A 16240-nucleotide genomic window follows, 5' to 3' on the forward strand; every position below is an offset into this window, starting at 1 on the left:
ACAAGGGGACATGCCATTGACAACCAGATAAAGTACAGATAAGGTACAAGATAATTTGCATGAAAGTGACTGGATATAAATTAGGGCTAAATTAATGGAGTGTGAAATGAAAGGAATTCCATATGTCCAGTGTCCCAACACATGTATGTGCTTCTGACTTGGTGCAGGTTGTTCTTAATCCACATAATTAGCCATAAATGAATGTATTGATCCACAATCCTTGGGTTGAAGCCTCTGTTGATGAAGTCTATTTTGAGTGTTTTGAGGTGGTGATTCCTTTCAGCGTTGTCGATTATACGATTATATAATAAAGCCTGGCTGTAGATAATGGAGTATTTTGTGTGGTCAGGGTGAAAGCTGTCATACATTACATATGATAGTTTGTTCATTGGCTTTAGATAAATGGCCATTTTCATAGTATTTTCCCTGATATGAATCGTTGTGTCCAGAAACTGAATATGGTTGGGGGAGTAATTTAGTTTCAAATTGATAGTTGGATGAAAGTCTTGAAATTGATGGTGGAGCTGTATTAGTTCTTATTCCGTACCTGTACAGATTATGAATATGTCATTTATATAGCAGAGATATGTCAAAGGCTTGGTGTTTCAGATGGAGAGGAAGTCCTCTTCTAGGTTTGCCATGAAGAGATTGGCATATTGGGGTGCAAAGCATGTACCCATACTGGTTCTCATCCTCTGCCAATATATTTCTTGGCCAAAGAGGAAATAGTTGTGTGTTAAGTTAAACTCAATCAGTTGTATAACTGCATCGGATGGTAGGCCATGCTTATCCAGAAATTATTTTCAGGCAGCGATAGCATCCTTGTGTGGAATATTTGTATATAGTGATTCCACATCCATTGTTGCCAAAATAGTGCCTTCTGGAAGTGGTCCTATGCCTGCGAGTTGGTCCTGCAGATCTGTTGTACCTTGTAGATAGTTTGTTGTACCCCTTACAACCGGTTCAAGATCTGCTCATCCTGATATGTCCTCTGTCATAGGGCCACAGCTTAATTATATTCAGCTTGAAAACAGAACAAAAGTGTTATGATTATCTTAGTTAGTCAATATTCTTAACACCGTTATGCTACTTGTTATTTTTTTGCCCTGTGACTGGCTAGCACGGTACAATAACTTTTACTTTCTTAATGTAATAAACTGTTTTCAACAAGATTCTGTCTGTAATTGCTAAATCAATAAATGTATATAAATAAATATGAATAAGTAACTATATGCTATACATACTAAAAGATTAATGCTTCACTTGCCTTTGCATAAGCTTCAAAGTTGCAGTTTTATTAAAAACTAAAATTTCCAGAAGGCCAATTATGGATTATGAACTAATGCTCCATTGTCTTATGTTTTCAAAGCTTTAAAGATATTAACTGTGGAGACCTAAGTGATCATTTCTTACTTCTGAACACTGCAAATGCAAACCATTTAATGGCTTTTACTGCACTAGAGTGCATATCTTTTTGAAGATGCATATAATTATGCTGCATAAAAGGAGCCTGAAATTAAAACAATTTGTCTGTGAAAATGTCATTGGATGATTCAATTGCCTTGTGAAATAATGATACTAAACATAAGTTGGTTTTAGAATTTTAGGCATAATATACTGCGTAAGATACCTTTCTCTCTCCCAATGGCTGCATTTTAATCTGGGCATTAATTATCATGTAGAAAATCAAGAATAACACATTCTCTCTAAAACTCAAGCAATACTTTTCTTCATGTATTTATTATTATTATTATTATTATTATTATTATTATTATTATTATTATTATTATTATTATTATTATTAATAGTTATTTAACACTAAATACATTTTAGATTAGCCCACAAAACACTGAACTGATTATTAATAGGGATGTAGCGAACTGTTCTGCTGCGAACTAGTTCGCGCGAACTTCGACCGTTCGCGTCCGCCGAATGTTCGCGAACGTTCGCATTTTGAGTTCGCGTTCGATCGTTCGACCATTCGAATTCCTTTGACCGCTAAAAATCGAACGATTTCCATTCGTTTGAACGATTGTAAGCATTCGATCGAATGAAAAGCATTCGATCGAATGGCTTCGATCGTTCGATTCGAATGAAAATCCTTCGATCGAATGATTAAAATCCTTCGATCGTTCGAATCGAACGATTTTAGCGGGTGTTCGAAGTTCGCGAACTGTCCGCGAACGTTCGCATTTTTTGCCGGTGTTCGCGAACACCAAATCGGCAGTTCGCTACATCCCTGATTATTAATAGGAATATTGCAAAAATAAGTTGCCTTAATGTAGAATGTTATTTTTTTTGCTAAAAACGTAAATCCTGAGGTTTCATAAACACTTTTGTGCACCACATATGATGAATCATTATTAACCAGCTCTAGAAAATTATTCATTAGATAATATCAATACCAGATGCCCATAGAAATGTGATAAATATAGATTTTCAATTTTATACAGTAGAGTATTTTTGTTGTGAAAACACATTCCCATTGCTATTTAATTGCATTACTTCTAACAAAATCAGAACTCTATTTTTTTATTCCCTTGAAAAGACTGGATCGTTTGCCAGAGTCCATGTTAATATTTATATCTTTAATTGAGGTAATATTGCATCTTTAGCTGTTAAACACCAGGGATCAAGCAAATAAACACGTTTAGTGTCACCTTTCAAAAATATTTGTTGCTATGGTGCCGAATAAAGTTGACAATTTAGCAGCCCAAGGGAACCTTCATCTGCAAAAAACAGTACAGATACACGTGCAGACATAACAAAGCACAAGATAAAGCAACAACCCTTGCAACTTTCTGCATTCTACGGCTCCCAACTGAAGACCCTGCTCCAGGACAGCAGCCAAGATGGCACCCAATCCTCCTCAAATGATTCCTCGCAAGCCTGAGACTGCAACGGAACAACAAACAGATAAGTATCCTGCATGCTCTCAGGTCATAACAGAAGCAAATCGAAAATTAAAAGAGGACATTTGTACAGACAAATACAGAGTAGTTCAAGACTTGGCAGATAGGTTAACTCACAAGAATCTGTAATTGCTGCGCTACACAATAAAATTGCAGACATAGAGGACCGGTCAAGAAGAAATAATATGAGAGTGAGAGGGATTCCTGAGAAGATTTTGCAGCCTCAATTGAACCAATAAGCCCAGGATCTCATACTAACAGCCCTGCCAGAAACCCCTGCCAACCATCTCATTTTAAAAAGGATCCATAGGATCCCTAAACCCAGAAGCGCACCAAGTGGACAACCTCCGAAATCTCTGAATCCATTTCTACTACATAAAAGAAGACCTGCTGCACATGTAAGTCAGCGCCGATCACTCCCACTACCATATGACAAAATACAAGTCTTTGTAGACTTATCAACAGCCACAATGGCAAAAAGGCGCAAACTTGCTGACATAACCCAAACCCTATGTCAAGACAGAACAAAATACAAATGGGGATATCCAACAAAATTATTAGTCCACTGGCAAAACACCCTTAAAATTATCTCCACGATTGCAGAAGGCAAACTAGCACTATCACAGTCGAACATTCCAATTGCATCACAGCCCAAACTACGCCAACCACAAGGAGAAATGCATATAGAAAAGAAGTGAAACAAGGCTAAAACCTAAACATCCAAAATTTTCTCAGCCACTACATTGACCCTCAGACCCTGGGTCACCTATTCATATTACTGTTCCAGGAACAGGGATTTTCCTGTACTTAACCTTCATATCAAACACCCCCCAACTTTTTCTCTCATACTGCGAGACTGTCTGCCCAACAGGGCAATACAATGCAATACAAGTTTGGCCTGCATTTTTGGCTAAAATGTATACTAGTTATAATTGTAATATTTGTTATGTTCTTGTTAAAACTTTCCTTCTTACTTCTAAGCTATACTTTCAATGCCTAACCAGGAGACTGGCGCAAAACACACTGTTTCAATATTGCCACCAGAGGTTCAGCCGAATGTACACACTATAGCAGAACTACCAGATCGAATGGTATTTAAATGCCTTAGTATAAATGCGAAGGGCCTAAACACCCCTCACAAAGGTTTACTAGCCCTAGAGGAATGTAAACCGCAACAAGCTGACCTTATTTGGGTTCAAGAAAAGCATTTTCGAACTTAAGATCAAATATCTCTAGGAAATAAACTCTACAAAATGATAGCTGCCGCAACAATAAAACAAAAAAAAGGAGTAGCTATAATAGCTAGATGATCTATAAACGTCTCTAGTGTACAACATTTGGCATGGTACACAGCAAAGGCAAATTGCAACCTCACCAAACCCCTGACTCCACTAGCACCAATCAAAATTCTCGAAGGAGTGATCCCAGACTTAAAGCTAAACTAATGGCAACAAATGGGTATACAAAAACAAGGAGACCTACAGTATATGGCAAGGATGGTTTGAGAACCTTTTCCAACATACAAACAAAATACAAACTGCCTAATGCCCATTTCTACATGTTCTTACGAATAGAGCATAATCTCTAAACCAACAAATGGATAGTGGTAAATCAACCAACAAGATTTGAACAAAAATGTTGGTTAACTTCGAACAAAAAGAAAGGTGTCACTACTATCTACAATCTGTTAATGCAAAAAAAACACTAAGAAACCTAACCCTTATCAGCGCCAAAAGCAAGGGAGCAAGACCTACAAATGACATTAAATACGGAACAATTGGAACGCAAACATCAAGATTTTCTTGTGCAGTTAATCACCACAAACTGACAATTAAAATAATGTACAGATGGTATTTGATCCCAAAGGCCTTTCCCAATGCATCAAACCTCTGCTGAAGGGTGCCAGGCTGAGAAGAGTACTCTAATCACATATGGTGGTCATACCCAATTGCTCAAAGATATTGGTTCAATTTTAGCCATCTCATAGTGAAAACCACAGGCTTACATATTTCACTCCAGCCTGATCTAGCTCTACTAGGCAACTTTAGCAAGGAATTGACAAAAACTCTAAATGAACAATCCTGCAAATCTGCTAGCTAGTAGGAGCTTACTAGTAAAAAAACTGGAAAAAACATACTCTCCCTACACAAAAAGAAATACAATCTGAAATGAGTGGATACAGGTATATGAACAACCATTTGCTCATTTGATCATAACACCAGGCCATGCATACTCCTCCCTCCTTTTCCTTTCACTCTCTTCCTCTTCTCTTCTTCAGCTTCTTCTCATCAAAAAAAAATTGCAAAACTTTAAAATTGTTAATACAAGATATAGATATATATATATATATATATATATATATATATATATATATATATATATATATATATATATATATATATATATATATATATATATATATATATATATATTCATTCATACATTTGTTTACAGGAAAATGGGAGGTAAAGAACAAAAGAGACCATTTGCTAACATTGATATTTTTTTCTGATTACTTTAAACCATAAAAAATAAACTACAAAACCTCTAAATCTAAAAGCTGCCAATGTCATATAGAAGTCAATGGGAGCTGCCCTTTGCAAACTTCAAAATCTTTGTTTGATTAAATCTTTTAGAGGAGTTCTATTTATTTTTATTTGTAATTGCACAAAAGATTTACATTTTTTGAGGTTTCATATTAGTATTTGTATTAGGTTTGTATTTTTATTTGTTTTATATTCAGATCAATAAATTGCTTGGCATTCGTGGGATTAGAGAAAATTTGTTTTTTGTGGTTTCTAAAACCCTCTAAAACCACTAAAATCAGAATGTTTATAAATAGGCCTCAAAAAGTCAACTACTGCATCCAAAAGTTTAAAAAGAGGGTTCTGCCATTTCCAGTTCAAAAACGATTCCATATCAAAATTAATCCAAAACACAAATCTATTTTCATTTATGTAGTAAAATAAGAAGCCAATTTACTAATAATCAAATTTATATTTTCTCCACAAATCTCTAAACTTTGTGTTTTTCTATATTTCTGAAAAGCTCTGAAAATTTTGTGGAGGCTTATTTATTAATTTTAAGCCACGACTAATCTCACAAACGCTAAAACCACAACTGTCATTGAATTTATTAAAAGTTTTGATTACAAAAAATATTAACTAAAAAAGAGCTGTGATCAAAAAAAATCCAAAAACCCTCATGTGACTTTTTCAATATGAAACTTGAATCATTTGATTTTTTTCAAGTTGCCCAATATACTCAAATTATTTGGATTATTGAAAGAAAACGAGTGTTAAAAGCCCTAAACTTTTGACACCCATGAAGGCAAAATACATGTTCCAATTGTTAAAGGGATCATCTGACATTGACTTTTACATGACTTCGACAGGTTTTAGAGTATATTCAGATTTAAATTTTTAGCAGCTTTGTAAATCTATTTAATAAATCTTTAATACATAATAGGCCCCTAAATAATAATAGGCCCCTAAAACTATGGAAAATCAAGAACGCAAAAAGCATCTTCCAATTGTAAAAGGGACATTTGCCATTGACTTTTACATGACTTCGACAGGTTTTAGCTGGAGTATTTTCAGATTTGGATTTTCAGCAGCTTTGGAGCATAATAAAGCTTGAAAAAAAGATTTGTTTCCTGTAAAAATTTGGATTTTCCCCTTAAAAACTCGACCATAAAAATTTGAGGCTTAATAAATAGGCCCCTAGGTGTAAAAACCATGAGAAACTCTAATACAAAAATTCATCAGGTTAAAGTTGTCAGTATAAAATAAGCCATCCTGACTGGTGGTTCTCAAAACTGTTTGATCTTATTTCTTATAATCAAATAAATTATAATAAAATGGGGAATTCACAAGGCTCCTCAGCAGTTCAATCTACTTTATGACATAATAACGCTTTCCTAACTGTCATGGAAATTTTTATGTATATAAGAGAAGAAAGTGAAAATATACAGCAAGCTGACTGAAGCCAGATGTTATATACTTGTTTTTTCAATCTAATCTGTCTACTCTCTACTTCAATACATTTTATATATGATATATGACGAAAACAAAATGTTATTGTTGCTTGAATATTTTTTTCTTTTAATGAGCCTTCTGGTGCATATACTTTTCTTAATTATTTTCATTGTTCAGTCTATTTTCTTCAAATCCTCTCCTGGCATCATTTAACAGGTTTTGTACTGCCCATTGGAAGTCAGGTGCTACAAAGCACGTGTTTTGGATCAGATTTTGCCAATTTAAGAGGATATTTTTTCTTGCCAGTTAGTAGTATTCTTTTGTACTGTGATTCTTTTCATGTGGCCGCTTAGGAAAGATAATGACTAGAACAAGACATTACACAGCTTTTTCATCAGGTAGCATGTTCAGGTAAGACTAGAATGCATTGCAAACAAATGTCTGAAGATAAGTAAGGCACAAGCCAACATTATCCAAAATTGCTTAAAAATGGATTCACTTGACACTTGGATACTTGTATGCAGTTTATTTTTATTCTAGAGAAATGAACTGTAAAATAAAATATATATATATATTTATATATATATATATATATATATATATATATTTTTTTTTTTTAATGCTTTCTATAGACCAACAGTTCTCCTGCAAAATATTACATAATAAAATATAAATTACTGTAGGTTATAAAATTTGCATATGCTTAATAATAAGCTTTGGTTTTAGAGGTTTTTGAAACCACAATTTAAACTCTATTTCTCCAAAACCGTGAATGTCATAAGTTATTTAAAGATCTGAATATGAAAAGTATGAATGAAAATAGCTGATCAATGCACTAAAAAGTACAAATATCTCTAAAACCAGATAAGTTCAGAAACTCTAAGTCCAAATTTATTACATATTAAAAATTAAATTTGTGAGGTTTTAGAGTTTTTTTTTTTATTTCTTCGAATAAGCACTCAATTAAAAAAACTTCTGTTTATTTATTAAAAATATGAGTATAAAACCCTACATTGAATTCAATCATGAAAAACACTCCAAAATTTGAATTTTTTCATTTACAAGCTCAAAAAACTTCTAAAACATTTTGCATAAGGCAACTCCCATTGTCTTCTACATGAACTTGCAAACTTTTAGATGCTGACATTTGAGTTTTTTTGTGCTTAATAAATGCCAAACTTTCTTGTTTTTGAAAATATAATTTAAATTTGTGGGGTTTTGTGCAAAAAAAATTGAATTGTGGCAAAACTGAAAATTCAAACATTGATAACTTAATGAAGCTCCAATTTTTATCTCAATAGAGCCTGCTACAAACTCCGATCTAACCCGCTCAGGTTTTTAACGCTTATTATTACATTTTCCCAAAAATTTCCTTTGAGGGAAAAGCTCTGATTTTCACAATTTTTTCATGAATTTCCTTTAAATCTCCGAATTTTTCGGAGTTTTCACCCAAAAGCTTCGATAACATTGTGAAATTGCCTGAAACCTCCGACACAACCAAAAATCTATGGGACTGTTCCCATTGATTTTTATGCAACATTGACAGGTTTGAGATGCCGGGGGTTATTTACTAATCCCGAATACCCGAAATTCCCCGAAATCTGAAAAATTCGTGATTTTATATAAAATCGGACTTTTAAAAAAAATCTACATTTTTCCTTAATTTATTATACCCCGAGGGCCAAAAAGCCTGAATATAAAAACATGGCATCTCATACCTGTTGAGGTTGTATAAAAGTCAATGGGAACAGTCCCATTGATTTTTGGTTGTGTCAGGGGTTTCGGGCAATTTCAGATCCACACATGGTCCGAAAATTGTACAAAACTTCTATACATACGACTTTATGTTTGCGTCTATTGCGTCTATGAAAAAAGCACTGAATGATGCTCTAAAAAATACCAATACCTCAAAAACCTCTAAAAATTTGAGTTTTCTGAGAATTTCTAGCAGTGGTTCAATAAGATCAGGACAGTTCCCAATGGCTTCTATATCACCCGACAACTTTTTCTTGAAGAAGTTTGGCATTAAAGGTTTTTGTTTTCTTAATACATTTCAAATTTTAGAGCTTTTTAGAAATACAGGAAAACCACACGTTTCGAGATACTAGGAAAAAAAAATCACAATTTGATTGATAGTAAATGAGCCCCTTTTACTTTTAGTAGTGACTTAAAGACCTGTGCATCATCTACAATGTATATTATGGCTGCCTAGAAACCAGGATTTCCAGCTGGTTAGGCCTCAGCTATATCACCTCTGTTGGGGTAATTATGGTTACATTTAAAAAGGGAGCAAATACATGGGCACTCTATCTTAACATCACATTTGCCCCATAGTAATTTTTTAGGGCAAACAACTACTGATAATAATAAAATATGCCATTTTGTGATTTTGGTTGCGGGACATATTTAGGCTCATTTACTACCTAAAACAAACTTTTTTATATTGGTAAACCTATGTTAATTTTTAAATTATGCTTTTTTAATGAGCTAGCTTTTTTTCCATTTATATTATTGTTTGCAATATGTGTGGGAAAAGGGGTGTGTCATGTGACCTATCACCTAATGCATTAAAGTTCATTGGATCATTAAGGTTTGTTACTTGTGGCTAAACTACATTTTGTAAGATTATGTCAGATAGACGGAAGCATCCTACAAGTCGGATGCAGGCTTGATAAAGGGCCCGGGCGGCCCGAAACATTGCCCTGTTTAAAATGATTTGATGCAATAAAATACACGTTTGTTCATATCCACGGTGTGCTGCTGATATCTGCTCTGATTGGATAATTTGGCCCTGTAACAGGCGTGGGTCCTTCAGTACAGCACCTGGTACCGCAAAGGTATGTGTTCAAGGTCTTAAGCTCCCCACCTCAGTTTCTACAAGTCGGATGCAGTGGCATAGGTCAAAATATGAGATTGATACAAAAATCTGATGTTTAGACTACATGGAAGATTTGCCATCTGACGAGACACGCCTGTTGGATGCAAACACTTCATGCTGCATCTTTATCTGACAAGATATTATCTGATGGTGTCTGGCAACTTTTTTTCTCATTAAAATACACAGAAGGGGTTATTTATTGAAGTCTAAAAACTGCAAACTTTTTCAAATCTGACGCCTGAAAACCACAAAATCTTTTGGATAACAAAACCTAGCACAGATCAGCATATCAATGGGACAGCTGCCATTGACTTCTACATGAACTCGGCAGGTCTGAGTTGGAGTACTTTTTTATTTTTTCACAAAAAATTTGATTTTTTTCCTATGAAAAAAATATATCTTCCCTTTAAAAGTCCAACCAGAAAAGAAATTGGACTTTAATAAATAACAACTTGAATGTCGGATATAGATGCATAACAAAACACACCATCTGAATTTCCTGCTACTCAGATGCCAACAGTTCTTATTGTGGGAGAACCAGGGAGAGAGTTCTGGGCAAAAACGGCAACTGAATGTGTACAGAAGGGACGAGGGAGCAGTCAGTGTAGTCAAGGAACAGGCCGGATCAAACCAAATGGGCAATGTGGTACCAAACAAACAGCAGGAGCAAGTTTGGGGTCACAGGCAGTGCAACACCAAATCGAGATCAGAAGAATAGTTAATACAGGAAGGGGTCAGTTCAGGCAGCAGGATGAGTCAGGGACAGGCAAGGGTCAAACACAGAATCTCAGAACAGACTTAGAAGTACCCAAGAACTAGCAAAAAAACCTTTCCGCTGGATAATTGAGAGTCTGATGCACCTTTAAATATTTTGAAACTCAAGCCAACACGATGACGTCAGAAGCGAACACACATCAAAACCAAGTGCACCAAGCACAAGTTCAAAGCAGTTCAGCTCGCAAGGAATAAGGACGCAGCAGGTGTCCCTTCCAGGAACATGGGTCCCCGCCACACTCCAGCAGGTACCTTCATATTTCCCCCCCCCTCTAGAGGGGGCAACTGAACCCCCCAGGCATACCAGGGACCCTGGCATGAAATTGAAGTTTCAGATGGTCAGCATGAACATCAGAGGCTGGAATCCAAGAACTCTCTTCAGGACCATAACCTTTCCAGTGTACAAGATACTGTACTTTACCTCTGGAAAGGCAAGAATCCACCAAGCTCTGAACCTAATACTCAGGTTGACCCTCCACAGAAATCAGAGGAGAAAACTGTCATACCACTTTGGCAGTGGTAAGACATGATAAGAATGAAAAATTTCAAGTTCAGGAGGCAGATCTAATCTGACAGTATTAGAATTGATGATTTCAGATACAGGAAAGGGACCAATGAACTTAGGCCCTAAATTGGCAGAAGGGACTTTCAACGGAATATTTCTGGATGATAACCAAACCTTATCCCCAACTTGATACACAGAGGCTCTTTTTGGAGCAGCGACTGCAGAAGATAAAGAATTCTGAACCTTTTGCCAAATCTCAGAAAGGTGATCCACCAAGGTATTTACAGCAGACACATCAGAAGTCTGATCTGAGAATGAAAAGGACCTAGCATTATAGCATTATAGCAGTAAAATAGTAAAAAATAGAGAGTCTCCAGTGGAAGAGTGAGTGGCATTATTAAAAGCAAACTCAGCCCACGGAAAAGAAATCTGTCCAGAGTGACTGATTACTGGAAATATAACATCTGAGATACTGTTCCAAAGACTGATTTGTTATCTCTGTCTGGCCATTAGTCTGTGGGTGATATGCAGATGAGAAAGACAAATCAGTCCCCAAGAGTAAACAAAAGGCCTGCCAAAACTTAGACATAAATTGAACCAATTCAAAGGGGTCCCATGAAACATAAATATATTGGATAGGAGTTCAACAAGAAACTTGGCAGAGGGGAATGTGGGAAGGGGAATAAAATGAGAATTTACTAAAGCGATCCACTATGACCCAAATGATACTCCCTATAGAGGGAGTCAATGCCACAATTACATCCCTGGATATATTAGTCCATGGATTTTCAGGAATAGGAAGTGACTGTAGCAACCCCTGATGTAAGGACCTGGAAGGTTTGGAACGTTGGCAAACTGGGCAAGAATCAATATAATTACCAACATCCCATCTCAAAGTTGGCCACCACAACGAGCAAGACAGAAGGGAACAGGTTTTACTGTGGCCTGGATGTCCGGAACTATAGAGTCGTAAGTCTCTGCCAAAAATGCCTCATGAAGGTTTTCGGGAACAAAGAGTTATTAGAAGGCTTATTAGAAGGAGAATTAACCTGTGCTTTAGACAAATACATATCTGGGCTCAGGGCTGCCACATTTACCTCCTTAGGAACAATGGTTACAGGTTCACATTACTCCCTAGGAATGGAGGCAATACTTTTATAAAGGGCATCTGCTTTAGTATTCTTTTCTCCAGGTCTGAATTGAAGCGAGCAAAAAACAATGCCCACCTGGTCTGTTGTTTTATATGTAATTATTTAGATTGCTTTAGCCATTTAGCACATAACCTTCTGGGAAATACTTTGATATTGATATTAAGCAAGTGAATATACTTAGGAATACATAGGACACTATTGGCAACTTCGCTTTGTGTCTGTCTAATGATTCATGAAGGAGCCTATCCAGAGGACTTTTGAAATGATGATGCTAGATCATTGTATCGTGACAGAATTCAGTTCATATGTCTGAACTGAGTATACATTTTCATTTTATTTAACTTCTAATTGGATCTACACTCAGCTAGAACATGGTTTTTACAATGGGGTTGTACCGTTGCATTTCACCATTCTTATATTGTTTGTACATGCATAACCTACAAATGTGTAATTTTTCTTAATAATAAATGTCTTGTGCCATGCAGGAGTCTTCATATTATACCAGCAACAAAAACAACTATTGCTGGTGCACCTGCAGGGCTATAACTGGTTACTGGACAGATAAACGTTAACATTCTGTTACATAAGCTCCCCTGTGTGCCTATGCTTGAATACCTTATACATGGTTATAATCACTTCTAATAGAATTTTTATTAAAACATAACTAACAAACATTGCCTATTTATTCACTTTAATGGATTGGTTTATCCTGTCTTTTGACATATACAAATGTATTCATGAACAATTTTCTTAATGTCTTTGTCATTTGCATTACTATCCCATAAAGATGAACTGTGTTTTCATATCTATTGGAGCTAAATGAATGGATAGTATAACTGTCATGTGAGATACTTTAAAGTAGTCAGGGTTAAAATATGTTACTGCTCTATTCATGGATCATTTAGTTCACAGCACAGTTCGTTAATATTTTTACTTTGTTGAGCTTTCACTTTCCAACTATTAGTATTCATAATTGTTATGTGCTCATTTCTACTTTCCTTTTTATTGTAACTATGACTACCTTGGGATATTCTGCACATACGTTACTGATTCTTAGACCATCTGTTGTGGATACATTACAATCAGCAGAGCTGAATCAGTGTTCCACTTTTCCTTCTCTCTGGTTTTTGTCAGTAATTATAGTACTTTACAAGCCTACCATTTTGAACAAATTATACATGAAAAAGAATCTATTTTGTAGAATGCTTTGTCTTCCTAAATATTTTTACAGAAAGAATAGGAATTGGTAATAAAGTGTATTCTCCATCATTTCAAGCATATTAAGAATAAATACTTTGTTGAGATTTATTTGCATTCTATTCAAGTGTCTTGAGTTGAACAAATCAATATTGTGATGCTAATTAAAATAAATGCATTCGTATGCATAGTTAATTATGGCAGCAAACTGAAAATGCAATTTCTTTTTAGAGGAGAAATTAAAAAAAGAGATTTTTATTTTCATTTGTCTCTGAAAGATGAAAATAGCAATGAAATATACATTTCTGGAATAAAAGAGTCCACCATTTATAGGATTAGAGGAAATAAAACTTCATGAAAATAGTGTGAAGTTCAAATTGTTATTAGGGCAGTGCTGGATCAGACAAGCTGGCGCATTCAAATTTATTATAACTTTTCTAAGGAATACTTTCAGCAGAAGCAATTTACTACTACTACTACTATGTACAACTACTACTATACAGTACATGTACATATATTCATCCAGACTGCTGGGATTCCAGGGGTCACTTGTGTACAGTTCATAGGAGACGTAGAACAGGTTCATTGGCACACACCACAAGCTGCTAAGGAGCAAGTATGGACCCAAGTACTTTTGTTATAATGGCAATCTGCACTCTGCCGTTGCTCTTGTGTTTCAAGTATGTGTTCTTTAACTTTTTCTGTGAACACTCCATACAGGAGCAAGAAATATATCCTGGACCTTATGGAAAAGAGAGTGTTTATTGAAGTCATGAGATTGTCACATTAAAGACCCCCTCTTGCAGCATATCTTCAAGAACTGATTCTGACTAAGATTCGTGACCAAGGTCAAGAAATTACATATGGATAACTTCTATGAAAAGGGGGTCTATAAATGGCTAGATTCAGTTCATTTGTGAAATGCCCTTATAGATACTAGACTCAGAATATTACCTTTCTATTCAGAACTTGCACCAGGTGAGCATTAAACTGTATTTTCTGTACTCATTTAATAAAAATTTCCCAAAAAAATAGTTCCAACCCGGCTATTCCACATCCACTGGACACTTTCCACAGAACATCAGGACTCAATTTCCATCTTGTGGGAAAATAACCAGTGGTATGATGGATCTGCAGTATATTTTTCTCACTTTGTAAGGGTAAAGCCATAAATGCCTAAATGCCCACATGAAACTGTGCTTCTGGAAAGGATTAGTATACCAGAATACTGGAGGCTTCCCTGGTTCCATTTTGGGAAAAGGGTTAAGTACCTTAAGGTTTTCTGTCCACAAAACACAAAGTTTTAGCAATGACTTGATTATAAAAATAAAGTTTTAAATGCCTTACATATGTTTGCACTTGGCTCTAAAGGCCAGACCAGGTAGCAGTTACATAGCCCTGTGCAAGGCTTGCAAAGTGTGGTGGTTTTATTCTTTTTAATGACATGTTAGTGATGGGAGAATCTGACCCATTTTGCTTCACCAGAAATTTGCAAAATGGCAAAAACAATCACCAAATTCATTGAAGTCAATCTGTGTTTTTCTCACATCAGTTCAAGCTGTGCAACATTTGTTTAAACGACGTAACTTTTTTTTTAGAGCCTATGGGTGTTTTTCTTCTCAGCGAAAAACTGCAAAATATTTCACTCCTCATCCCTAGCACAAGCTTATACATAAATATTCCTGTCATGTATGGAATAATTCCATTCCTGTGTTTATTCTTAAAAAAATATTAGGAATAAAGATAGGAATGAAAATACATAGACTGTATACATGATAGGAACATTGATGCCTAAGCCTGTAATCAGAGTACTCAAACATCTTTGAGATATGCATAGAGCATTCAGGGATACTGTTGACATTCATATTGTAAGATTAAACAGCAATTAACCCTTTGCAATCCAAGGCCCTGAGCTCTCTTTGCATATGAAAGATACTGGGAACTGGGATTTACAACGCAGTGCCTCCACCTAGTGAGCCCTGAGGATCACACTTCAAAAAAAATAAAAATAAATAAAACACACAGTTTGCAGTAAAGGAAAGAAGTGGTGCAATGCAATCCAAAAATATTCCTACACTAGGGAAATGCGGATCTGTCTAGTAACTAGCAATGTCCCTCTCCACTCCGGGTTGACAACTAAGTTCAATCCACATGAAAGGTCCCCTTTCCCCAGAGCTCTTTATTCCCCAGGTAGTGCTGCCTGCCTCCATGTACCTCTCCTTTAGGATATAGGCTGTAGCTCCCACATGGCAGGCTCACAAGAAACACCTGTCCTCATACCAGGGACACACAAGGGTTGCAACTGGCATCCAACCACTGAACAGAATGCAGGGCAACCTTTCCTTCTAGGCTGAAACTCAAATCTGTCCAGCTGATCACAAAATACAGTTTCACTTAGTACTGCAGCTCTGTCACATTACATGTTGCTCTCTCCCTGCTGTCTCTCTCAGACTCTCTCTGGGTTTGGCTGGCTGCTACAACAGGGCTCCTTTTATCAGCTATGTCTATAACCCTGTGCATTTGGCTCCAAACTCAGGTCCTCCTCCTCTCCCAGGGATGCACTTGGTAGCACAGCCAATTGGATGGCTCTCCAGCCTGTAACCGGGCTGGATGATGTTACAGACAGAAAAACATGGGAACTTGTCTGATCCCCTACATTTTTTTTTATTTATCCAAGAGACATATCCTGAAATCAAATATACTCATACTCAGGAGGAATAGGAGCCATTCCATGTTATACCTCTGACCTATAGCAGAGATTAATAATTGTGGCCTCTTCATAATGTAGTAGGCTCTATGAGGTACAGTTGTAACAATTTGTGTTTATATGAATGAGAAATATGTAA

Source organism: Xenopus laevis, chromosome 2S, assembly GCF_017654675.1.
Source record: "Xenopus laevis strain J_2021 chromosome 2S, Xenopus_laevis_v10.1, whole genome shotgun sequence".
NCBI classification, from domain to species: domain Eukaryota; kingdom Metazoa; phylum Chordata; class Amphibia; order Anura; family Pipidae; genus Xenopus; species Xenopus laevis.